Source organism: Adiantum capillus-veneris, chromosome 13, assembly GCF_014529385.1.
Source record: "Adiantum capillus-veneris isolate H3 chromosome 13, ASM1452938v2, whole genome shotgun sequence".
NCBI classification, from domain to species: Eukaryota; Viridiplantae; Streptophyta; class Polypodiopsida; order Polypodiales; family Pteridaceae; genus Adiantum; species Adiantum capillus-veneris.
The window spans coordinates 27,198,825-27,209,516 of NC_140943.1; the positions used below are offsets into that span (position 1 = coordinate 27,198,825).

The window sequence follows — 10,692 nt, forward strand, 5'->3', positions numbered from 1 at the left end:
GCAAGTGCATGAGTTAGTTGATAAGGGCATGGTTAGGCCTAGCTCATCTCCATTTTGCTCACCTGTGCTTTTAGTGCAAAATAAAGAGGGCACATATTGTATGTGTGTCGACTATAGAGAACTAAATAGGATCACTATCAAAAACAGGTTTCCCGTTCCACGGGTAGAAGACCTATTTGATAAGCTACAAGGATCGACCTACTTCAGTAGGATTGACCTAAAAAGTGGCTATCATCAAATAAGGATAGTTGATCAAGACATTGTAAAGACCGCATTTCGCACCACATTTGGTCTTTACGAATACATTGTCATGCCTTTTGGCTTGACCAATGCACCAGCCACATTCAACCGCTTGATGCAGAAGCTATTCAGGCCTCATCGAACCTTCACTGGAGTGTTCTTTGATGATATTATCATCTACTCTAATTCATTAGACGAACACGAGCAACACCTCCAGGTAATATTTCAAGTTTTGAGAGAGAATAGACTTTATGTTAATCGAAAGAAAAGTGAATTTTTCTTGCAAGAGATTCAGTATTTAGGTCACATTATCTCTCAAGATGGTATCCAAATGGATCCATCAAAGTTGGAGGTAATAAAAGGATGGCCTAAACCAAGGAATCTTCATGAACGAAGAAGCTTTATAGGTATGTGTGCATACTATAGACGCTTCATAGAAAAGTTCTCACAAATTGCGAGACCATTACATGACCTAACAAAGAAAAGTGTTAGGTACACATGGTCGACTAAGGAGAAACAATGCTTTTAAAAAGCTTAAAGAAAATCTTATCTCTCAACCTGTGCTTACACTACCGGATCTCTCAAAACCATGTGAGGTCCAATGTGATGCTTGTGGTGATTGCCTTGGAGCTGTTTTACTCCAAGAAGGGCACGCCATAGGCTATGAGAGTCGAAGGCTCGACCCTGTTGAGCAAGCTCTAGGAATATATGAAAAGGAACTCCTTGCAGTTCTACATGCCTTATACTCATGGAAGCACTATTTATTGGGGACTCCTTTCATTCTGCGAACGGATCACCAAAGTCTTAAGTACTTCATGACGTAGACCAAGCTCTCCGACAAACAAATGAGGTGGGCAAATTTCCTTTTGCAATTTCATTTTCATATTGCTCACATTGCTGGCAAGCATAATCAAGTAGCTGATGCACTCTCAAGACGGCCGAGAGTCAATGCGGTTTCCATAGCAACCAACAATGATCTATCTTTAATGATAGATGAGTACGCTATTGATTCCGATTTTAGAGATGTGATTTCAGCCCTTGCATTAGGGAAGAAAGAAGAACCATTTACTTTACAAGATGGTTATCTTCTCTATGGAAATAGACTATGCGTTACTAACTCACTACGTGAGAAAGTAATGTATGAATCTCATGCTCCACCGTATGCGGGGCATAGAGGGATTCAGTCTACCTTAAAAGGAATTGAAACATATTTCTAATGGCCTACCATGAAAGTGAACATACAAGAGTATGTTTCTAAATGTGGCGTATGCCAAAAGACAAAATTTGATAGAGGGAAGCAACTTGGATTGCTTCAACCCTTGGCAATCCCTAATTCACCATGGGAGAGCATATCCATGGATTTTATCTTTGGATTGCCTAAGTCTATCCATTGGAATACGGGAATATGGACGATAGTAGACAGGTTTAGTAAACAAGCTCATTTTATACCTGTCAAAAAGACTATCAAAGCCCATCAAATGGCAACCCTCTTCATTTCACAAATTTTCAAGTACCATGGCTTTCGAATGTCCATAGTGTCGGATAGAGACCCTAGAATGACCAATAATTTCTGGAAGGGTATCTTTGAGAATTTAGGGACAAGGCTAAACTTCTCTTCGGCCTATCATCCACAAACGGATGGCTGTTGGACGGGAGCGACTCACACACCCATGAAGTGCATGCAAACACTACCTAGATCAACATAATGTCAATCGAGGACACAGATGACACGATAGGCACACGGAGGAAATCTCTTTAGCTTGTCAGGCTGAGACCATCCTACACATACAACACTCAGGAAGGCCAACTAAACCACAATCAAGAACCTCACTGCTCTCAACTACACCACCTAGCCACATACACACATACGGAAGGTAACTCACCTAATCATGCCAGATTCATACGAAACTTAAGGAACACCATCCCCTCACTAGGATACACCTGTCCCTAAGCTTCTACACTCAAAACCCTCACTCAAAACCTATCTGCGGAAAACACGTTGGATGACAGAACAGAATTTTGAAAGTGGCCGAAACTGAAATTTATGAGTGCCTATGCGTAGCTTATGTCACCATGATTTTATAGACTACTAGCACACAGAAAACAGACATCATTTGATACACTTACGGCCACAAAAAGCTTGTAGATTCGTCGGCATGTGCGCTTCGTCTTGCGTGGAATGCTTGGTGTTGTCGCGTAGCTCTCCTTAGCCTACAACAATGGTGCAATCGGATCTTTAATGTGTTGAGCGAGCCGGGCCTAGCGAGAGGATAAAGCTCACGCTCACTCTGTTTCTCTCTCACACACAGTAGACGGCAGCGCTAAAAGTTTGATTATGATAAAAGTCCTCTTTTACAAAATGACCTAGGTACCTTATATACTAAGGCTACCTTAGGTTTAACCAAAAATGGGGTTGAAAGGGTCAAATGGCTTTGTATTTACAATCTGGAATCCGTTTTTGGATGATCAGCAGTACTTAAATTAAGTTTAGTTTCCAACTTTTGGAACACAGCTCTCTAGAAGTGATTATTGAACATTCAATCTCTGTCACTAATGATACTAGCTAGATTACTGTAGAGTTTATATATATTCTCTACAAATAGCCGTGCTAGTTTCGATGTCTTAACCGTGGTCTTAGTGGGAATGAATCAACCCATCTTGGTAAGACGGTCCACAATTACCCATATGGCATCATGTCCATGATTTGTAGTAGGTAGTATTACTACAAAATCCATAGAGATACTCTCCCATTTACCTTGTGGAATCTCTAAAGGATGTAAAATTCCACCTACCTTAAAGCACTCTGCCTTATTAACTTCGCATTGTTGGCAATTTAGTATGTACTCTTGAACATCATGATGTAAGCCCGACCAATAAAATTGTCGTCGAACTAAGGTATACATCTTCAGAATACCTGGATGACCAGCACTTGTACTATTGTGACACTCAAATAAGATCTGGCGCCTAGTGTGTGAGTCCTTTGGAACACATACTCTACATTTGTGGAGTAAGTAGCCATCATCAATGGAAAAATTCTTCCATCGCTTAAGCTCTTCCTGAGTAGGGGTGCAGCTCTATGTGTTGGAGTTTTTATCTGCAATTGCAGAGACATGTTGATCTGGTTGTTCAGAGACATGTGAGTGTGAGGGATCCCTTTTCAAAACTACACTCCACACTTTAGTGTATGATTGATCTTGTGCACACTTGCCACGTAATGACTCTAAAAATCCACTCTTTATTTCCGTGAAAGCAAGTGAATTAATTTGAGGCATCCGACTTAGTGCATCCGCTACTGCATTATATCGCCATTTGCGATATCGTAGCTTACAATCATAATCTTGAAGGATTTCGACCCATGTAGCTTTATTGTCCTTCAATTTTGTTTGAGTAGTAAACCAATTGACAAAAACTACTTCAAACTCGGTACCATGTAAACTCAGTACCATGTAAACAGTGTCGCCACTTTCGTAAAGCATGAATTATGGTATAGAGCTCTCTCTCATAGACAGAATAATTCTGTTGAGCTCTATCTAACTTTTTAATTTCAAAGGCTATAGGTCTTCCCTCCTCGAGAATTACCGCACCAATTGCTTTATCACTAGCATTAGTCTCTACCACAAACGTCTTAAGTGGGTCCACGATTGCTAGATGGGAGCAGTGGCTATAGCTACCTTGAGCTCTTTGAAACTACGTTTTTGGGCTTCTTCCCAAGAAAAGCTCTTACCTTTTGTTTTATGTTGATCCATCATAGGAACAATAATTTTGGCATAATCACGGATATACTATCAATAAAATCCGACCATGCCTAAAAATATTTGAAGCTCCTCAACCGTGTTGGGATGTGGCCATTGAAGAATGGCATAGATCTTGTCAGTGTCCATTTTAAGGCCAAAATAAGAGATCACATGACTGATGTAATGTACCTCTGTTTTAAAGAAATCGCACTTGCTTTGCTTTGCATACAACACGTTATCTCATAGCTGTTTGAACACTAATCGTAAGTATTCTATGTGTTTATCTTCAGTCTTATTGTAAATGAGAATTTCATCAAGGAAAACCACAATAAATTTTTCAAGACAAGGACATAAGTTACTATCCATGAGTGTCATAAATGTAGCTGGAGCATTGGTTAGGCCAAAAGGCATAACCAAAAAGACATCTATGCCATGCTGAACATCACATGTGGGGGGTAAACATGGTGGTAAATCACTTGAGAACACATCACTATACTGCATGAGTAAGTGAGTTAGCTTTTACCATGCAAAAGGAGAAAGTAAACTAGAGTTATATTGGGATGGAGAATCTTGCAAATTCGTGTAATGTTTGTTTTACAATAGTTTCACATTGCTTTATAGAATTAAAATTGAGAACACTTTGCTTGTTAGATCTGTTAACACTTTGCATACCATTAGTATTCATTGCACTTTGCATACCATTACTATAATTCACAGCACTTTTCTCTTGATAATTCAAAAGACTTGGAGACAAGCAGTAACACAAAAAGACTTGATCTATTAAATCTACTTTCTGCAAAATAGAAAGCTTGTTTGTACATATCACAGGTGCAGATGGTATATTTTTCTCACCAAGCAAAAGCAAATGTTTACTATTGGCCATAATGTTACGGGAACCGAATAATAGAGATAGACAGCAAAACAGAGGAAGAAATCTTTGTATTGATAGTGTTTGATACAACAGAGGAGAAAAATATATGGGCTCACTCCGTTGTACGGAGCTCGAACCTCCCGACCACCCCCGAGCTTCAATCCGCTTGCATGCAACGTCTCACTCTCACTCGCACTTGCACTCGCACTCACACTCGCACTCTGACTCGCACTCGCAGAAGAGGAGATCTGTGAATGATCCCCGAACGCACCACCCGTCGTGCTTTTATCCTTCTTTTCCTCGAAAAGCCTGCACGATTTTCGCACCAAGTATACCTGCGAGAATAATATAAGAACGTGATCGCTAAGCGATCCGTGAAGGTTAGATTTTTATCATGACACTTTGCACAGATCCTGTTTCACACATTGATTTCTGCATCGCCTACAAAATAGCCAAAAGAACATACTCGTGCAACCAATTCAACATGATAATCAAAGTAAACAAACATAATTATGTACCTTGATAATCTCAATTGTAATACTCTACCATGAAGAAACAATCCTTGATAGCTGGGAGAGCTGTATGATGTTGTATGTCTGTCTGTCCCTATGCATACTACACTGCTGCTACCTTCTATTTGTTTTCATCATAACTTCTACAAACGAACTCAGAACAGAGCAATCCAGGGACTCAAAACGACGGGAATAGGTCTGGTCTACAAGGAACCATGGACAGAATTGCAATAAACGTCTTTGTTTGGCTAAAAACGCAACTTTTAGGTCACGACTCATAAAACCTCTATTTTTGGATCTCCACTACTTTTACAACTTATTTTAAGCCTACGCATGCATTTTAAGCTAAAACACATAAATATAAAACATTGATGTTAATAAAAATCTCAATTCGACTATTCATAGACAGACTATCTGTTATTCATTAATCTTTATCAAATCCGTGTTTAGTGTATTATTTTAAAAAAAAGAATATATGTTCTCTCTTAATATCTCAACTCATTCGTATAAGCTCTATTTAATAGACTATTCAACAATCTTTCAAATCGTGCTAACGAAAGATATGTCCTGCTACATTCTTTTCGACTTTAAAAACTTCAAAGACTAGTCCTATTACATTCTCTCCTTATCAAGATTAACTCTGTCCTCAAAGTTGGTCTAAAGAGAGGAAAATTATCTTTGCAAAACACTAAGATCAACCCATGATGCATCCTCTACTGGATAGTTCTGCCACTTAACCAAAACTTCCACAATGTCTCTATTTCTCAAATGTTTGACACGCCTATCTAGCACTAAGTCTGGTTCTACTGTCAATGTTACGTCATCTTTCAACTTAGAGTTGTCCTGTAAAACATGGTGCACATTAGGAACATACGTTTTCAATAAACTCACATGAAATACAGGATGCACTTTGACATGAGAAGGCAATTCCAATTTGTAAGCTAATGAACCAATGCGCTTCAAAATTTTAAATGGCCCAGCAAATCGTGGAGACAATCGCTTATCCTTTCCAAGAATCAAATGAGACTTCTTGGGAATAACCTTTAAGAAAACCATATCCCCAGTTTCATACTCCACAACCCGATGTTTCTTGTCATAATACAATTTATGTCTCTTTTGGGCTTCTCTAATATTCCCCCTGATTTTGGCCAACTCGTTATCCATTTTCTCAAGCATCTCACGTGACAGTTCTACCTTGTTCCTCGAGTTAAGAAAATTAATAGGTGTGGGACAGTTGTAGCCATACATGGTCTCAAACGGAGTCATCCTAATAGATGAATGATATGAGCTGTTATATGCAAATTCAACCAAAGGCAGATATTCATTTCAATTAGATTGGTTTTCATTGACATATATTCGTAACATATCTTCTAAAATACGATTCACTCTCTCCGTTTCCCCATCTGTTTGAGGATGAAAAGCATGAGACATGCTTAATTGGGTACCTATAGAGTCAAAAGTCGCTCTCCAAAAATGAGAAGTGAACTTAGAATCTCTGTCAGACACTATACTCTTGGGCATGCCATGCAAATGAAATATCTCTTTCACAAACAAGCGTGCAATGGTCAATGCAGCATCACTTATTTTTACAGGAAAGAAGTGAGCTTGTGTTGTGAGTCTATCTACCACCAGAAATATCGAATCATACCCTCCACGAGTAGTAGGAAGTCTAATGATAAAGTCCATGGATATACACTCCCACTTCTGTAAAGGAATGTCTAAGGGTTGAAGGTCACCAGGCATCCTCTTATGCTCAATCTTAACTTGTTGACATTGAAAGCACTCACACACATAATTCTAATGATAAAGTCCATGGATATACACTCCCACTTCTGTAAAGGAATGTCTAAGGGTTGAAGGTCACCAGGCATCCTCTTATGCTCAATCTTAACTTGTTGACATTGAAAGCACTCACACACATAATTCTTAACATTCAATTTCATACGCAGCCAAAAGAATAAGGTTTTAATCTTTTCATATGTCTTATTTAATTCAGGATGACCAGAAAAAGGTGAATTATGACACTCCTGTAGAATTTGACTCTTAAAAGAAGAATTTGCAGGAATACACAAGCGGTCATAAGAATACAGATTTCCCTTATACAAGTGATATCTGTTTTCATACATCTCATCAATATTCTCACGCAAGAATTTCAAAATAGGCATATAAAAGGAATCATTTTCAACTTCAGCATGTATCTCATCAATCAAATTGGATCGCACAATAGTCAACAAATTACACATGGGTCTACGACTCAATGCATCTGCAACTTTATTTTCTTTTTCACACAAATACTTCAAATCAAAGTCATACTCAGCCAGCAATTCAATCCATCTTCTTTGTCTGTTATTTAACAATGGCTTAGTGAAAATATACTTCAAGTTTTGATGATTAATACGCAATTCAAAGAGGACGCCCATGCTTCAATGCATGAACAACAACAAGCAATTCTAGATCATGTGTTGCATAGTTCAATTCATGTTGTCTTAATTTCCTAGACTCATATGCAACCACTCTTCCTTCTTGTGTCAAAACACAACCTAATTGTTCACCACTAGCGTCATAGGACACAAAAAATGGTTTGCCCATCTCAAGAACTTTTAAAACAAAATTTTCCGCTATTTTAGCCTTCAAGGTCTCAAAAGCAGTCTCACAGCTAGAAGTCCACACAAAACCCTTGTCTTTCTTGCTCAATTCGGTCAAAGGACTTGCTATCTTAGAGAAATCTTTAATGTGTGCTCTCTCATATTGTGCTAGACCCATAAAGCTTCTTACATCTCTTACTAACATAGTCTTAACTTTATCAAGATCAATGTGAATCCCCTCTTTAGAAATCACTCTTCCCAAATACACAATCTGATCCTTTGCAAAATAATACTTACTTGCTTTGGCATACAACAAAATCTCAAATGTTTTCTTTAAGTGCAATGCATGATCTTCTTCATTCATAGAATACACAAAAATATTATCCAAGAATACCAGAATGAAGTCATCAAGATACTGGTGAAAAATATTATTCATTAAGCACATGAAAGTTGTTGGTGCATTAGTCAAACCAAAAGCAAGAACTGTAAATTCATAATGTCCATAACGTGTACGAAAAGAATTCTTTGGAATGTCCTTGGCCATGACGGATTTGATGGTAGCCAGAACGAAGGTCAACCTTTGAAAATATTGTGGCACCACTCAAATGACTAAGCAGTTTATCTATGTGAGGAAGAGGATATTTGTTCTTAATGGTCTGTTTGTTAATCCCCTATAGTCGATGTATAACCTATTTGTACCATCCTTTTTCTTTTGGAATAACAGAAGACTACCCCAAGGAGATACACTAGGCTTAATGAAACTCTTTTTCAAAAGATCATCAAGTTGTATCTTGAGCTCTTTAAGCTCATCAATATTGAACCTGTATGGAGCTCTTGAATAAGGTGTTGCTCCTGGATATAGATCTATGGTGTGGTCTACCGCTCTAGGCAGAGGCGTAACAGGAAGATCGTCCGGAAACACATCCTTAAATTCATGTAAGAGATCCTCTATAAATTCTGGATTTGTCTCTTTATGTTTATTCCCATATTCTTCTTTAATCGCATTAGCAAACACAAGCAACGTCTCACACTCTTATTTAAGTCACCTTATCAATTCCATTGCCAAAACTAGATTTAGAATCTCTTTCTTTCCACAAAGAGTGTGACTTATCATCATCAAATGATTAAAGATATATTTTTCTTTCTTAACAGTCAATCAAAACATGATTTTCAATGATCTAATTGATACCAATGATAACATCATGCATATCAATGTTTATGTTATGGAAATCATCTTTATGATTTTGACTCTTCAAAAGAAAAAAAATCATCTTTATGATTTTGACTCTTCAAAAGAAAAAAAAAAAAAAAAACAAATTTTCTACTAACTCTTTCGTGAAACTATTATTACCACTAGTTAAGTCCACAAGTCTTTTAACTTCTCGATTTAATTTCAAGTTTAATTTCTCAATCAATTTAGTCGATAAGAAGCAATGAATACTATCCAAATCAATTAAGAAATTCAAATTTTAATCTCAACTTCTACGCATAAATTCGATCTCACAGAAGCTTTCAAAGGACGTACCAAAGACATAAAACATCACAAAGAAGGGGTAGATGACTTACCTTTATCGTACGCATCGCCAAAAGTCTCCAATTGAGCCATCTTGGTACGTATTGTCTTATCGGTCACCTTGCTCGAGCATTCGAAAGTCTCGTGGTCGTGTTCTCGATATTGAAAGTATAATCCAAATCTTTGAGTTCTTCAATCCACGCTTCTAAATCTTTGCATATCTTTCTTATGCCATCAAATTCTTTAAGCTTATCCTTCGTTAAGAATGATTTGGTTGTCGCTTCTCCTATATCGCCATCGTTTCTTTTGGCGGTACCCCAGCGCCGCCACAATGATTAGTGTTTCCAGGTGGATTAGCATGGTTTTCACCTTCATGTTGGCCATCAAGGTCTACATAGATATCAAGCTCTCGTGCTGCTTTGCCCCGAAGAGCCTCACCACGCTCTCGATTTGCAATTTTCAGATCTTCTCATAGTCGCCGAATAAAGTGTTCTTGCTCCTTCATTCTCCTCTCGTATCCTTCCATGTCCAGAATCAACCGCTTGCTCTGATACCAATTATCACGGGAACCGAATAATAGAGATAGACAGCAAAACAGAGGAAGAAATCTTTGTATTGATAGTGTTTGATACAACAGAGGAGAAAAATATATGGGCTCACTCCGTTGTATGGAGCTCGAACCTCCCGACCACCCCCGAGCTTCAATCCGCTTACATGCAGCGTCTCACTCTCACTCGCACTTGCACTCGCAATCACACTCGCACTCTGACTTGCACTCGCAGAAGAGGAGATCTGTGAATGATCCCCGAACGCACCACCCGTCGTGCTTTTATCCTTCTTTTCCTCGAAAAGCCTGCACAATTTTCGCACCAAGTATACCTGCGAGAATAATATAAGAACGTGATCGCTAAGCGATCCGTGAAGGTTAGATTTTTATCATGACACTTTGCACAGATCCTGTTTCACACATTGATTTCTGCACCGCCTACAAAATAGCCAAAAGAACATACTCGTGCAACCAATTCAACATGATAATCAAAGTAAACAAACATAATTATGTACCTTGATAATCTCAATTGTAATACTCTACCATGAAGAAACAATCCTTGATAGCTGGGAGAGCTGTATGATGTTGTATGTCTGCCTGTCCCTGTGTATACTACACTACTGCTGCCTTCTATTTGTTTTCATCAGAACTTCTACAAACGAACTCAGAACAGAGCAATCCAGGTATTCA

At 38.3% G+C, this 10,692-nt stretch overlaps 1 pseudogene; it reads right to left on the minus strand.

Annotated features, from left to right (window-relative positions):
• The window catches only part of LOC147443729 (uncharacterized), a 30,939-nt pseudogene extending 27,427 nt beyond the window's left edge, over positions 1-3,512 (minus strand).
• Positions 3,513-10,692: the final 7,180 nt, after the last annotated feature.